This window comes from Balaenoptera borealis (genome assembly GCF_965194805.1).
Source record: "Balaenoptera borealis genome assembly, chromosome: 10".
Taxonomy (NCBI): Eukaryota; Metazoa; Chordata; class Mammalia; order Artiodactyla; family Balaenopteridae; genus Balaenoptera; species Balaenoptera borealis.
Window position 1 is genome coordinate 39,897,652 of NC_138874.1, and position 16,416 is coordinate 39,914,067.

Sequence of the window (16,416 nt, forward strand, 5' to 3'; positions counted from 1 at the left end):
CCACGCCGTATTACTTTAAAGGGTCTGCGTTTGCTCACCCAACCTCACCAAACCTCTCAGCCCCAAGAGTGTCCACCCTTATGTCTCAGTCATCTGTGGGTCTAGATATGGTCAATCCAGCTGGCATCGCAGCCCCTGAACGAATTTTGTAAGAATTTCTCTCTCTTTCACTGTCTTTGTTTCACGGGTTTTTAAAAGTAATTGATTTTTATAATGGGGTTTAGCTGCTTTGCACTGCTGTGTTTATGCCGCTTTACACCCACTTGACTCACTTACAGAGAGATATCAATACATAGGTTTTAAGATTCTTACTAGTCAGATATATTCTTGGGCGGTGAATAGGGGGCGTTGAGTCCAGTTCACTGAGCAAGGAGTAGGTCTTGTCTATTACATATTGGGTTTATGGAACGGTATCTGAGCTAATTTGAAACCCTTGTTTTATGCATCACCCCACCTCACCTTTCCCGTTAAGCAGCCATAGTGTGTTTTCTAAACGTGCGACTCTGTTCTGTTTTGTAATTCAGTTCAAGGGTAGCGGTTTTTACATTCTCTCTGTAAGTGATATCTTATGATAAGTGTCTTTTTCTGTGTGACTTATTTCACTTAGAATCGTCGTACCTAAATCCACTCATCATGCTGCTCCTAGCCTTATGACGTTGATTTCATGGCTGAGTGATATTCCATTGTACATAAGGACCACAACTTCTTTATCCATTCTTCTCTTTCCTGGGATGTTTAAGGTGTAACGAAGTGGAGGTTCTTGTCAACAGAGCAGCCCTAAACTTTGGGGTGCCTGTGTCTTGCTGATTTTTAGTTTTCCCAATTTATACGCCCATGAGTGGAAGTGCCCTATGCTCTCTAAGCTGAGTTTTTTAGATGTTTCAGGACACACCGTACACTTCTCCAGAGTGGCTGTTGGCAATTTACAGCCCGCCCATCAGCGTAGCAAGGCTCCCATTTCTCCATGGCCTGTCCTGCATTTCTGGTTTTGACACTTTATTCAGCATGGCCCTTTTGACCGATGGGAAGCGAGACTTCTTTGTAGCGCTGATTTGCCTTTCCAGGTTGCTTGGTTGGCCAAAAAGGGCGTATGCGTTTTTTCCTGAATATATTCAGGAAAAAACGCATACGCCCTTTTTGGCCAAGGGCATCATTGTCGAGGTTTTGCCGCTTTTCCTGTGCTTTAAAGGCGATTCGAATCTACCTCCTGAAATCGGTTTCCTGCAATTCTGCCTTGCTTTCAAATCCTCTTCGTAGCCTTCCCTCCATATATTTGTGGACGAGAGTTATCATTTCTAACTCTGCAGGTTTGTGAATTGCAGTGCCCCTGAGCTCCATTTTTCAACTCGCTTTCTTGGGAGCTGGCCGCAAAAGCGCAGGATTGCTTCAGGCCCTATTCTGGCTCCGGGCGGCAGGCTGAGCCTGTGGTTAATTCTGCTTCCTGATGGGAAAATAGAGTGACCTGTGCCTGTCCCAACACCTAGAGCTAGTCTCTCATTGGTTCCCCCTCTTCCCGTTCATCCTCAGGACAAATTGCAACGTGTACGGAACAGGAGGTTAAAGGTGCTGATTCTCCAAGGAGGGAGATTGCTAGTAAAGCGGCTGGAATGGCGAACCGGAGCACAAGGAGATGAGAAATGAGGTGCGTTTTAGAAACCTTTCCCGGTCACACGGTGTACCATCTTCTGGGTTGCTCGTGCATGTTTTCGACGTAGGAAGATGCCCTTGAACCTGGAGATTTGGGACCCATGGGATGGGTACCACGCCGTATTACTTTACAGGGTCTGCGTTAGCTCACCCAACCTCACCAAACCTCTCAGCCCCAAGAGTGTCCACCCTTATGTCTCAATCAGCTGTGGGTCTAGATATGGTCAATCCAGGTGGCATCGCAGCCCCTGAACGAATTTTGTAAGAATTTCTCTCTATTTCACTGTCTTTGTTTCACGGGTTTTTAAAAGTAATTGATTTTTATAATAGGGTTTAGCTGCTTTGCACTGCTGTGTTTATGCCGCTTTACACCCACTTGACTCACTTACAGAGAGATATCAATACATAGGTTTTAAGATTCTTACTAGTCAGATATATTCTTGGGCGGTGAATAGGGGGCGTTGAGTCCAGTTCACTGAGCAAGGAGTAGGTCTGGTCTATTACATATTGGGTTTATGGAACGGTATCTGAGCTAATTTGAAACCCTTGTTTTATGCATCACCCCACCTCACCTTTCCCGTTAAGCAGCCATAGTGTGTTTTCTAAACGTGCGACTCTGTTCTGTTTTGTAATTCAGTTCAAGGGTAGCGGTTTTTACATTCTCTCTGTAAGTGATATCTTATGATAAGTGTCTTTTTCTGTGTGACTTATTTCACTTAGAATCGTCGTACCTAAATCCACTCATCATGCTGCTCCTAGCCTTATGACGTTGATTTCATGGCTGAGTGATATTCCATTGTACATAAGGACCACAACTTCTTTATCCATTCTTCTCTTTCCTGGGATGTTTAAGGTGTAACGAAGTGGAGGTTCTTGTCAACAGAGCAGCCCTAAACTTTGGGGTGCCTGTGTCTTGCTGATTTTTAGTTTTCCCAATTTATACGCCCATGAGTGGAAGTGCCCTATGCTCTCTAAGCTGAGTTTTTTAGATGTTTCAGGACACACCGTACACTTCTCCAGAGTGGCTGTTGGCAATTTACAGCCCGCCCATCAGCGTAGCAAGGCTCCCATTTCTCCATGGCCTGTCCTGCATTTCTGGTTTTGACACTTTATTCAGCATGGCCCTTTTGACCGATGGGAAGCGAGACTTCTTTGTAGCGCTGATTTGCCTTTCCAGGTTGCTTGGTTGGCCAAAAAGGGCGTATGCGTTTTTTCCTGAATATATTCAGGAAAAAACGCATACGCCCTTTTTGGCCAAGGGCATCATTGTCGAGGTTTTGCCGCTTTTCCTGTGCTTTAAAGGCGATTCGAATCTACCTCCTGAAATCGGTTTCCTGCAATTCTGCCTTGCTTTCAAATCCTCTTCGTAGCCTTCCCTCCATATATTTGTGGACGAGAGTTATCATTTCTAACTCTGCAGGTTTGTGAATTGCAGTGCCCCTGAGCTCCATTTTTCAACTCGCTTTCTTGGGAGCTGGCCGCAAAAGCGCAGGATTGCTTCAGGCCCTATTCTGGCTCCGGGCGGCAGGCTGAGCCTGTGGTTAATTCTGCTTCCTGATGGGAAAATAGAGTGACCTGTGCCTGTCCCAACACCTAGAGCTAGACTCTCATTGGTTCCCCCTCTTCCCGTTCATCCTCAGGACAAATTGCAACGTGTACGGAACAGGAGGTTAAAGGTGCTGATTCTCCAAGGAGGGAGATTGCTAGTAAAGCGGCTGGAATGGCGAACCGGAGCTCAAGGAGATGAGAAATGAGGTGCGTTTTAGAAACCTTTCCCGGTCACACGGTGTACCATCTTCTGGGTTGCTCGTGCATGTTTTCGACGTAGGAAGATGCCCTTGAACCTGGAGATTTGGGACCCATGGGATGGGTACCACGCCGAATTACTTTAAAGGGTCTGCGTTAGCTCACCCAACCTCACCAAACCTCTCAGCCCCAAGAGTGTCCACCCTTATGTCTCAATCAGCTGTGGGTCTAGATATGGTCAATCCAGGTGGCATCGCAGCCCCTGAACGAATTTTGTAAGAATTTCTCTCTCTTTCACTGTCTTTGTTTCACGGGTTTTTAAAAGTAATTGATTTTTATAATAGGGTTTAGCTGCTTTGCACTGCTGTGTTTATGCCGCTTTACACCCACTTGACTCACTTACAGAGAGATATCAATACATAGGTTTTAAGATTCTTACTAGTCAGATATATTCTTGGGCGGTGAATAGGGGGCGTTGAGTCCAGTTCACTGAGCAAGGAGTAGGTCTTGTCTATTACATATTGGGTTTATGGAACGGTATCTGAGCTAATTTGAAACCCTTGTTTTATGCATCACCCCACCTCACCTTTCCCGTTAAGCAGCCATAGTGTGTTTTCTAAACGTGCGACTCTGTTCTGTTTTGTAATTCAGTTCAAGGGTAGCGGTTTTTACATTCCCTCTGTAAGTGATATCTTATGATAAGTGTCTTTTTCTGTGTGACTTATTTCACTTAGAATCGTCGTACCTAAATCCACTCATCATGCTGCTCCTAGCCTTATGATGTTGATTTCATGGCTGAGTGATATTCCATTGTACATAAGGACCACAACTTCTTTATCCATTCTTCTCTTTCCTTGGATGTTTAAGGTGTAACGAAGTGGAGGTTCTTGTCAACAGAGCAGCCCTAAACTTTGGGGTGCCTGTGTCTTGCTGATTTTTAGTTTTCCCAATTTATACGCCCATGAGTGGAAGTGCCCTATGCTCTCTAAGCTGAGTTTTTTAGATGTTTCAGGACACACCGTACACTTCTCCAGAGTGGCTGTTGGCAATTTACAGCCCGCCCATCAGCGTAGCAAGGCTCCCATTTCTCCATGGCCTGTCCTGCATTTCTGGTTTTGACACTTTATTCAGCATGGCCCTTTTGACCGATGGGAAGCGAGACTTCTTTGTAGCGCTGATTTGCCTTTCCAGGTTGCTTGGTTGGCCAAAAAGGGCGTATGCGTTTTTTCCTGAATATATTCAGGAAAAAACGCATACGCCCTTTTTGGCCAAGGGCATCATTGTCGAGGTTTTGCCGCTTTTCCTGTGCTTTAAAGGCGATTCGAATCTACCTCCTGAAATCGGTTTCCTGCAATTCTGCCTTGCTTTCAAATCCTCTTCGTAGCCTTCCCTCCATATATTTGTGGACGAGAGTTATCATTTCTAACTCTGCAGGTTTGTGAATTGCAGTGCCCCTGAGCTCCATTTTTCAACTCGCTTTCTTGGGAGCTGGCCGCAAAAGCGCAGGATTGCTTCAGGCCCTATTCTGGCTCCGGGCGGCAGGCTGAGCCTGTGGTTAATTCTGCTACCTGATGGGAAAATAGAGTGACCTGTGCCTGTCCCAACACCTAGAGCTAGTCTCTCATTGGTTCCCCCTCTTCCCGTTCATCCTCAGGACAAATTGCAACGTGTACGGAACAGGAGGTTAAAGGTGCTGATTCTCCAAGGAGGGAGATTGCTAGTAAAGCGGCTGGAATGGCGAACCGGAGCACAAGGAGATGAGAAATGAGGTGCGTTTTAGAAACCTTTCCCGGTCACACGGTGTACCATCTTCTGGGTTTCTCGTGCATGTTTTCGATGTAGGAAGATGCCCTTGACCCTGGAGATTTGGGACCCATGGGATGGGTACCACGCCGTATTACTTTAAAGGGTCTGCGTTTGCTCACCCAACCTCACCAAACCTCTCAGCCCCAAGAGTGTCCACCCTTATGTCTCAGTCATCTGTGGGTCTAGATATGGTCAATCCAGCTGGCATCGCAGCACCTGAACGAATTTTGTAAGAATTTCTCTCTCTTTCACTGTCTTTGTTTCACGGGTTTTTAAAAGTAATTGATTTTTATAATGGGGTTTAGCTGCTTTGCACTGCTGTGTTTATGCCGCTTTACACCTACTTGACTCACTTACAGAGAGATATCACTACATAGGTTTTAAGATTCTTACTAGTCAGATATATTCTTGGGCGGTGAATAGGGGTTGTTGAGTCCAGTTCACTGAGCAAGGAGTAGGTCTTTTCTATTACATATTGGGTTTATGGAACGGTATCTGAGCTAATTTGAAACCCTTGTTTTATGCATCACCCCACCTCACCTTTCCCGTTAAGCAGCCATAGTGTGTTTTCTAAACGTGCGACTCTGTTCTGTTTTGTAATTCAGTTCAAGGGTAGCGGTTTTTACATTCTCTCTGTAAGTGATATCTTATGATAAGTGTCTTTTTCTGTGTGACTTATTTCACTTAGAATCGTCGTACCTAAATCCACTCATCATGCTGCTCCTAGCCTTATGACGTTGATTTCATGGCTGAGTGATATTCCATTGTACATAAGGACCACAACTTCTTTATCCATTCTTCTCTTTCCTGGGATGTTTAAGGTGTAACGAAGTGGAGGTTCTTGTCAACAGAGCAGCCCTAAACTTTGGGGTGCCTGTGTCTTGCTGATTTTTAGTTTTCCCAATTTATACGCCCATGAGTGGAAGTGCCCTATGCTCTCTAAGCTGAGTTTTTTAGATGTTTCAGGACACACCGTACACTTCTCCAGAGTGGCTGTTGGCAATTTACAGCCCGCCCATCAGCGTAGCAAGGCTCCCATTTCTCCATGGCCTGTCCTGCATTTCTGGTTTTGACACTTTATTCAGCATGGCCCTTTTGACTGATGGGAAGCGAGACTTCTTTGTAGCGCTGATTTGCCTTTCCAGGTTGCTTGGTTGGCCAAAAAGGGCGTATGCGTTTTTTCCTGAATATATTCAGGAAAAAACGCATACGCCCTTTTTGGCCAAGGGCATCATTGTCGAGGTTTTGCCGCTTTTCCTGTGCTTTAAAGGCGATTCGAATCTACCTCCTGAAATCGGTTTCCTGCAATTCTGCCTTGCTTTCAAATCCTCTTCGTAGCCTTCCCTCCATATATTTGTGGACGAGAGTTATCATTTCTAACTCTGCAGGTTTGTGAATTGCAGTGCCCCTGAGCTCCATTTTTCAACTCGCTTTCTTGGGAGCTGGCCGCAAAAGCGCAGGATTGCTTCAGGCCCTATTCTGGCTCCGGGCGGCAGGCTGAGCCTGTGGTTAATTCTTCTTCCTGATGGGAAAATAGAGTGACCTGTGCCTGTCCTAACACCTAGAGCTAGTCTCTCATTGGTTCCCCCTCTTCCCGTTCATCCTCAGGACAAATTGCAACGTGTACGGAACAGGAGGTTAAAGGTGCTGATTCTCCAAGGAGGGAGATTGCTAGTAAAGCGGCTGGAATGGCGAACCGGAGCACAAGGAGATGAGAAATGAGGTGCGTTTTAGAAACCTTTCCCGGTCACACGGTGTACCATCTTCTGGGTTGCTCGTGCATGTTTTTGACGTAGGAAGATGCCCTTGAACCTGGAGATTTGGGACCCATGGGATGGGTACCACGCCGTATTACTTTAAAGGGTCTGCGTTAGCTCACCCAACCTCACCAAACCTCTCAGCCCCAAGAGTGTCCACCCTTATGTCTCAGTCATCTGTGGGTCTAGATATGGTCAATCCAGGTGGCATCGCAGCCCCTGAACGAATTTTGTAAGAATTTCTCTCTCTTTCACTGTCTTTGTTTCACGGGTTTTTTAAAGTAATTGATTTTTATAATGGGGTTTAGCTGCTTTGCACTGCTGTGTTTATGCCGCTTTACACCTACTTGACTCACTTACAGAGAGATATCAATACATAGGTTTTATGATTCTTACTAGTCAGATATATTCTTGGGCGGTGAATAGGGGGCGTTGAGTCCAGTTCACTGAGCAAGGAGTAGGTCTGGTCTATTACATATTGGGTTTATGGAACGGTATCTGAGCTAATTTGAAACCCTTGTTTTATGCATCACCCCACCTCACCTTTCCCGTTAAGCAGCCATAGTGTGTTTTCTAAACGTGCGACTCTGTTCTGTTTTGTAATTCAGTTCAAGGGTAGCGGTTTTTACATTCCCTCTGTAAGTGATATCTTATGATAAGTGTCTTTTTCTGTGTGACTTATTTCACTTAGAATCGTCGTACCTAAATCCACTCATCATGCTGCTCCTAGCCTTATGACGTTGATTTCATGGCTGAGTGATATTCCATTGTACATAAGGACCACAACTTCTTTATCCATTCTTCTCTTTCCTGGGATGTTTAAGGTGTAACGAAGTGGAGGTTCTTGTCAACAGAGCAGCCCTAAACTTTGGGGTGCCTGTGTCTTGCTGATTTTTAGTTTTCCCAATTTATACGCCCATGAGTGGAAGTGCCCTATGCTCTCTAAGCTGAGTTTTTTAGATGTTTCAGGACACACCGTACACTTCTCCAGAGTGGCTGTTGGCAATTTACAGCCCGCCCATCAGCGTAGCAAGGCTCCCATTTCTCCATGGCCTGTCCTGCATTTCTGGTTTTGACACTTTATTCAGCATGGCCCTTTTGACCGATGGGAAGCGAGACTTCTTTGTAGTGCTGATTTGCCTTTCCAGGTTGCTTGGTTGGCCAAAAAGGGCGTATGCGTTTTTTCCTGAATATATTCAGGAAAAAACGCATACGCCCTTTTTGGCCAAGGGCATCATTGTCGAGGTTTTGCCGCTTTTCCTGTGCTTTAAAGGCGATTCGAATCTACCTCCTGAAATCGGTTTCCTGCAATTCTGCCTTGCTTTCAAATCCTCTTCGTAGCCTTCCCTCCATATATTTGTGGACGAGAGTTATCATTTCTAACTCTGCAGGTTTGTGAATTGCAGTGCCCCTGAGCTCCATTTTTCAACTCGCTTTCTTGGGAGCTGGCCGCAAAAGCGCAGGATTGCTTCAGGCCCTATTCTGGCTCCGGGCGGCAGGCTGAGCCTGTGGTTAATTCTGCTTCCTGATGGGAAAATAGAGTGACCTGTGCCTGTCCCAACACCTAGAGCTAGACTCTCATTGGTTCCCCCTCTTCCCGTTCATCCTCAGGACAAATTGCAACGTGTACGGAACAGGAGGTTAAAGGTGCTGATTCTCCAAGGAGGGAGATTGCTAGTAAAGCGGCTGGAATGGCGAACCGGAGCTCAAGGAGATGAGAAATGAGGTGCGTTTTAGAAACCTTTCCCGGTCACACGGTGTACCATCTTCTGGGTTTCTCGTGCATGTTTTCGACGTAGCAAGATGCCCTTGAACCTGGAGATTTGGGACCCATGGGATGGGTACCACGCCGAATTACTTTAAAGGGTCTGCGTTAGCTCACCCAACCTCACCAAACCTCTCAGCCCCAAGAGTGTCCACCCTTATGTCTCAATCAGCTGTGGGTCTAGATATGGTCAATCCAGGTGGCATCGCAGCCCCTGAACGAATTTTGTAAGAATTTCTCTCTATTTCACTGTCTTTGTTTCACGGGTTTTTAAAAGTAATTGATTTTTATAATAGGGTTTAGCTGCTTTGCACTGCTGTGTTTATGCCGCTTTACACCCACTTGACTCACTTACAGAGAGATATCAATACATAGGTTTTAAGATTCTTACTAGTCAGATATATTCTTGGGCGGTGAATAGGGGGCGTTGAGTCCAGTTCACTGAGCAAGGAGTAGGTCTGGTCTATTACATATTGGGTTTATGGAACGGTATCTGAGCTAATTTGAAACCCTTGTTTTATGCATCACCCCACCTCACCTTTCCCGTTAAGCAGCCATAGTGTGTTTTCTAAATGTGCGACTCTGTTCTGTTTTGTAATTCAGTTCAAGGGTAGCGGTTTTTACATTCCCTCTGTAAGTGATATCTTATGATAAGTGTCTTTTTCTGTGTGACTTATTTCACTTAGAATCGTCGTACCTAAATCCACTCATCATGCTGCTCCTAGCCTTATGACGTTGATTTCATGGCTGAGTGATATTCCATTGTACATAAGGACCACAACTTCTTTATCCATTCTTCTCTTTCCTGGGATGTTTAAGGTGTAACGAAGTGGAGGTTCTTGTCAACAGAGCAGCCCTAAACTTTGGGGTGCCTGTGTCTTGCTGATTTTTAGTTTTCCCAATTTATACGCCCATGAGTGGAAGTGCCCTATGCTCTCTAAGCTGAGTTTTTTAGATGTTTCAGGACACACCGTACACTTCTCCAGAGTGGCTGTTGGCAATTTACAGCCCGCCCATCAGCGTAGCAAGGCTCCCATTTCTCCATGGCCTGTCCTGCATTTCTGGTTTTGACACTTTATTCAGCATGGCCCTTTTGACCGATGGGAAGCGAGACTTCTTTGTAGCGCTGATTTGCCTTTCCAGGTTGCTTGGTTGGCCAAAAAGGGCGTATGCGTTTTTTCCTGAATATATTCAGGAAAAAACGCATACGCCCTTTTTGGCCAAGGGCATCATTGTCGAGGTTTTGCCGCTTTTCCTGTGCTTTAAAGGCGATTCGAATCTACCTCCTGAAATCGGTTTCCTGCAATTCTGCCTTGCTTTCAAATCCTCTTCGTAGCCTTCCCTCCATATATTTGTGGACGAGAGTTATCATTTCTAACTCTGCAGGTTTGTGAATTGCAGTGCCCCTGAGCTCCATTTTTCAACTCGCTTTCTTGGGAGCTGGCCGCAAAAGCGCAGGATTGCTTCAGGCCCTATTCTGGCTCCGGGCGGCAGGCTGAGCCTGTGGTTAATTCTGCTACCTGATGGGAAAATAGAGTGACCTGTGCCTGTCCCAACACCTAGAGCTAGTCTCTCATTGGTTCCCCCTCTTCCCGTTCATCCTCAGGACAAATAGCAACGTGTACGGAACAGGAGGTTAAAGGTGCTGATTCTCCAAGGAGGGAGATTGCTAGTAAAGCGGCTGGAATGGCGAACCGGAGCACAAGGAGATGAGAAATGAGGTGCGTTTTAGAAACCTTTCCCGGTCACACGGTGTACCATCTTCTGGGTTTCTCGTGCATGTTTTCGATGTAGGAAGATGCCCTTGACCCTGGAGATTTGGGACCCATGGGATGGGTACCACGCCGTATTACTTTAAAGGGTCTGCGTTTGCTCACCCAACCTCACCAAACCTCTCAGCCCCAAGAGTGTCCACCCTTATGTCTCAATCAGCTGTGGGTCTAGATATGGTCAATCCAGGTGGCATCGCAGCACCTGAACGAATTTTGTAAGAATTTCTCTCTCTTTCACTGTCTTTGTTTCACGGGTTTTTAAAAGTAATTGATTTTTATAATGGGGTTTAGCTGCTTTGCACTGCTGTGTTTATGCCGCTTTACACCTACTTGACTCACTTACAGAGAGATATCACTACATAGGTTTTAAGATTCTTACTAGTCAGATATATTCTTGGGCGGTGAATAGGGGTTGTTGAGTCCAGTTCACTGAGCAAGGAGTAGGTCTTTTCTATTACATATTGGGTTTATGGAACGGTATCTGAGCTAATTTGAAACCCTTGTTTTATGCATCACCCCACCTCACCTTTCCCGTTAAGCAGCCATAGTGTGTTTTCTAAACGTGCGACTCTGTTCTGTTTTGTAATTCAGTTCAAGGGTAGCGGTTTTTACATTCTCTCTGTAAGTGATATCTTATGATAAGTGTCTTTTTCTGTGTGACTTATTTCACTTAGAATCGTCGTACCTAAATCCACTCATCATGCTGCTCCTAGCCTTATGACGTTGATTTCATGGCTGAGTGATATTCCATTGTACATAAGGACCACAACTTCTTTATCCATTCTTCTCTTTCCTGGGATGTTTAAGGTGTAACGAAGTGGAGGTTCTTGTCAACAGAGCAGCCCTAAACTTTGGGGTGCCTGTGTCTTGCTGATTTTTAGTTTTCCCAATTTATACGCCCATGAGTGGAAGTGCCCTATGCTCTCTAAGCTGAGTTTTTTAGATGTTTCAGGACACACCGTACACTTCTCCAGAGTGGCTGTTGGCAATTTACAGCCCGCCCATCAGCGTAGCAAGGCTCCCATTTCTCCATGGCCTGTCCTGCATTTCTGGTTTTGACACTTTATTCAGCATGGCCCTTTTGACCGATGGGAAGCGAGACTTCTTTGTAGCGCTGATTTGCCTTTCCAGGTTGCTTGGTTGGCCAAAAAGGGCGTATGCGTTTTTTCCTGAATATATTCAGGAAAAAACGCATACGCCCTTTTTGGCCAAGGGCATCATTGTCGAGGTTTTGCCGCTTTTCCTGTGCTTTAAAGGCGATTCGAATCTACCTCCTGAAATCGGTTTCCTGCAATTCTGCCTTGCTTTCAAATCCTCTTCGTAGCCTTCCCTCCATATATTTGTGGACGAGAGTTATCATTTCTAACTCTGCAGGTTTGTGAATTGCAGTGCCCCTGAGCTCCATTTTTCAACTCGCTTTCTTGGGAGCTGGCCGCAAAAGCGCAGGATTGCTTCAGGCCCTATTCTGGCTCCGGGCGGCAGGCTGAGCCTGTGGTTAATTCTGCTTCCTGATGGGAAAATAGAGTGACCTGTGCCTGTCCCAACACCTAGAGCTAGTCTCTCATTGGTTCCCCCTCTTCCCGTTCATCCTCAGGACAAATTGCAACGTGTTCGGAACAGGAGGTTAAAGGTGCTGATTCTCCAAGCAGGGAGATTGCTAGTAAAGCGGCTGGAATGGCGAACCGGAGCACAAGGAGATGAGAAATGAGGTGCGTTTTAGAAACCTTTCCCGGTCACACGGTGTACCATCTTCTGGGTTTCTCGTGCATGTTTTCGACGTAGGAAGATGCCCTTGACCCTGGAGATTTGGGACCCATGGGATGGGTACCACGCCGTATTACTTTACAGGGTCTGCGTTAGCTCACCCAACCTCACCAAACCTCTCAGCCCCAAGAGTGTCCACCCTTATGTCTCAATCAGCTGTGGGTCTAGATATGGTCAATCCAGGTGGCATCGCAGCCCCTGAACGAATTTTGTAAGAATTTCTCTCTCTTTCACTGTCTTTGTTTCACGGGTTTTTAAAAGTAATTGATTTTTATAATAGGGTTTAGCTGCTTTGCACTGCTGTGTTTATGCCGCTTTACACCCACTTGACTCACTTACAGAGAGATATCAATACATAGGTTTTAAGATTCTTACTAGTCAGATATATTCTTGGGCGGTGAATAGGGGGCGTTGAGTCCAGTTCACTGAGCAAGGAGTAGGTCTGGTCTATTACATATTGGGTTTATGGAACGGTATCTGAGCTAATTTGAAACCCTTGTTTTATGCATCACCCCACCTCACCTTTCCCGTTAAGCAGCCATAGTGTGTTTTCTAAACGTGCGACTCTGTTCTGTTTTGTAATTCAGTTCAAGGGTAGCGGTTTTTACATTCTCTCTGTAAGTGATATCTTATGATAAGTGTCTTTTTCTGTGTGACTTATTTCACTTAGAATCGTCGTACCTAAATCCACTCATCATGCTGCTCCTAGCCTTATGACGTTGATTTCATGGCTGAGTGATATTCCATTGTACATAAGGACCACAACTTCTTTATCCATTCTTCTCTTTCCTGGGATGTTTAAGGTGTAACGAAGTGGAGGTTCTTGTCAACAGAGCAGCCCTAAACTTTGGGGTGCCTGTGTCTTGCTGATTTTTAGTTTTCCCAATTTATACGCCCATGAGTGGAAGTGCCCTATGCTCTCTAAGCTGAGTTTTTTAGATGTTTCAGGACACACCGTACACTTCTCCAGAGTGGCTGTTGGCAATTTACAGCCCGCCCATCAGCGTAGCAAGGCTCCCATTTCTCCATGGCCTGTCCTGCATTTCTGGTTTTGACACTTTATTCAGCATGGCCCTTTTGACCGATGGGAAGCGAGACTTCTTTGTAGCGCTGATTTGCCTTTCCAGGTTGCTTGGTTGGCCAAAAAGGGCGTATGCGTTTTTTCCTGAATATATTCAGGAAAAAACGCATACGCCCTTTTTGGCCAAGGGCATCATTGTCGAGGTTTTGCCGCTTTTCCTGTGCTTTAAAGGCGATTCGAATCTACCTCCTGAAATCGGTTTCCTGCAATTCTGCCTTGCTTTCAAATCCTCTTCGTTGCCTTCCCTCCATATATTTGTGGACGAGAGTTATCATTTCTAACTCTGCAGGTTTGTGAATTGCAGTGCCCCTGAGCTCCATTTTTCAACTCGCTTTCTTGGGAGCTGGCCGCAAAAGCGCAGGATTGCTTCAGGCCCTATTCTGGCTCCGGGCGGCAGGCTGAGCCTGTGGTTAATTCTTCTTCCTGATGGGAAAATAGAGTGACCTGTGCCTGTCCTAACACCTAGAGCTAGTCTCTCATTGGTTCCCCCTCTTCCCGTTCATCCTCAGGACAAATTGCAACGTGTACGGAACAGGAGGTTAAAGGTGCTGATTCTCCAAGGAGGGAGATTGCTAGTAAAGCGGCTGGAATGGCGAACCGGAGCACAAGGAGATGAGAAATGAGGTGCGTTTTAGAAACCTTTCCCGGTCACACGGTGTACCATCTTCTGGGTTGCTCGTGCATGTTTTTGACGTAGGAAGATGCCCTTGAACCTGGAGATTTGGGACCCATGGGATGGGTACCACGCCGTATTACTTTAAAGGGTCTGCGTTTGCTCACCCAACCTCACCAAACCTCTCAGCCCCAAGAGTGTCCACCCTTATGTCTCAGTCATCTGTGGGTCTAGATATGGTCAATCCAGGTGGCATCGCAGCCTCTGAACGAATTTTGTAAGAATTTCTCTCTCTTTCACTGTCTTTGTTTCACGGGTTTTTTAAAGTAATTGATTTTTATAATGGGGTTTAGCTGCTTTGCACTGCTGTGTTTATGCCGCTTTACACCTACTTGACTCACTTACAGAGAGATATCAATACATAGGTTTTATGATTCTTACTAGTCAGATATATTCTTGGGCGGTGAATAGGGGGCGTTGAGTCCAGTTCACTGAGCAAGGAGTAGGTCTTGTCTATTACATATTGGGTTTATGGAACGGTATCTGAGCTAATTTGAAACCCTTGTTTTATGCATCACCCCACCTCACCTTTCCCGTTAAGCAGCCATAGTGTGTTTTCTAAACGTGCGACTCTGTTCTGTTTTGTAATTCAGTTCAAGGGTAGCGGTTTTTACATTCCCTCTGTAAGTGATATCTTATGATAAGTGTCTTTTTCTGTGTGACTTATTTCACTTAGAATCGTCGTACCTAAATCCACTCATCATGCTGCTCCTAGCCTTATGACGTTGATTTCATGGCTGAGTGATATTCCATTGTACATAAGGACCACAACTTCTTTATCCATTCTTCTCTTTCCTGGGATGTTTAAGGTGTAACGAAGTGGAGGTTCTTGTCAACAGAGCAGCCCTAAACTTTGGGGTGCCTGTGTCTTGCTGATTTTTAGTTTTCCCAATTTATACGCCCATGAGTGGAAGTGCCCTATGCTCTCTAAGCTGAGTTTTTTAGATGTTTCAGGACACACCGTACACTTCTCCAGAGTGGCTGTTGGCAATTTACAGCCCGCCCATCAGCGTAGCAAGGCTCCCATTTCTCCATGGCCTGTCCTGCATTTCTGGTTTTGACACTTTATTCAGCATGGCCCTTTTGACCGATGGGAAGCGAGACTTCTTTGTAGCGCTGATTTGCCTTTCCAGGTTGCTTGGTTGGCCAAAAAGGGCGTATGCGTTTTTTCCTGAATATATTCAGGAAAAAACGCATACGCCCTTTTTGGCCAAGGGCATCATTGTCGAGGTTTTGCCGCTTTTCCTGTGCTTTAAAGGCGATTCGAATCTACCTCCTGAAATCGGTTTCCTGCAATTCTGCCTTGCTTTCAAATCCTCTTCGTAGCCTTCCCTCCATATATTTGTGGACGAGAGTTATCATTTCTAACTCTGCAGGTTTGTGAATTGCAGTGCCCCTGAGCTCCATTTTTCAACTCGCTTTCTTGGGAGCTGGCCGCAAAAGCGCAGGATTGCTTCAGGCCCTATTCTGGCTCCAGGCGGCAGGCTGAGCCTGTGGTTAATTCTGCTTCCTGATGGGAAAATAGAGTGACCTGTGCCTGTCCCAACACCTAGAGCTAGTCTCTCATTGGTTCCCCCTCTTCCCGTTCATCCTCAGGACAAATTGCAACGTGTTCGGAACAGGAGGTTAAAGGTGCTGATTCTCCAAGGAGGGAGATTGCTAGTAAAGTGGCTGGAATGGCGAACCGGAGCACAAGGAGATGAGAAATGAGGTGCGTTTTAGAAACCTTTCCCGGTCACACGGTGTACCATCTTCTGGGTTTCTCGTGCATGTTTTCGACGTAGGAAGATGCCCTTGACCCTGGAGATTTGGGACCCATGGGATGGGTACCACGCCGAATTACTTTAAAGGGTCTGCGTTAGCTCACCCAACCTCACCAAACCTCTCAGCCCCAAGAGTGTCCACCCTTATGTCTCAATCAGCTGTGGGTCTAGATATGGTCAATCCAGGTGGCATCGCAGCCCCTGAACGAATTTTGTAAGAATTTCTCTCTCTTTCACTGTCTTTGTTTCACGGGTTTTTTAAAGTAATTGATTTTTATAATGGGGTTTACCTGCTTTGCACTGCTGTGTTTATGCCGCTTTACACCTACTTGACTCACTTACAGAGAGATATCAATACATAGGTTTTATGATTCTTACTAGTCAGATATATTCTTGGGCGGTGAATAGGGGGCGTTGAGTCCAGTTCACTGAGCAAGGAGTAGGTCTTGTCTATTACATATTGGGTTTATGGAACGGTATCTGAGCTAATTTGAAACCCTTGTTTTATGCATCACCCCACCTCACCTTTCCCGTTAAGCAGCCATAGTGTGTTTTCTAAACGTGCGACTCTGTTCTGTTTTGTAATTCAGTTCAAGGGTAGCGGTTTTTACATTCCCTCTGTAAGTGATATCTTATGATAAG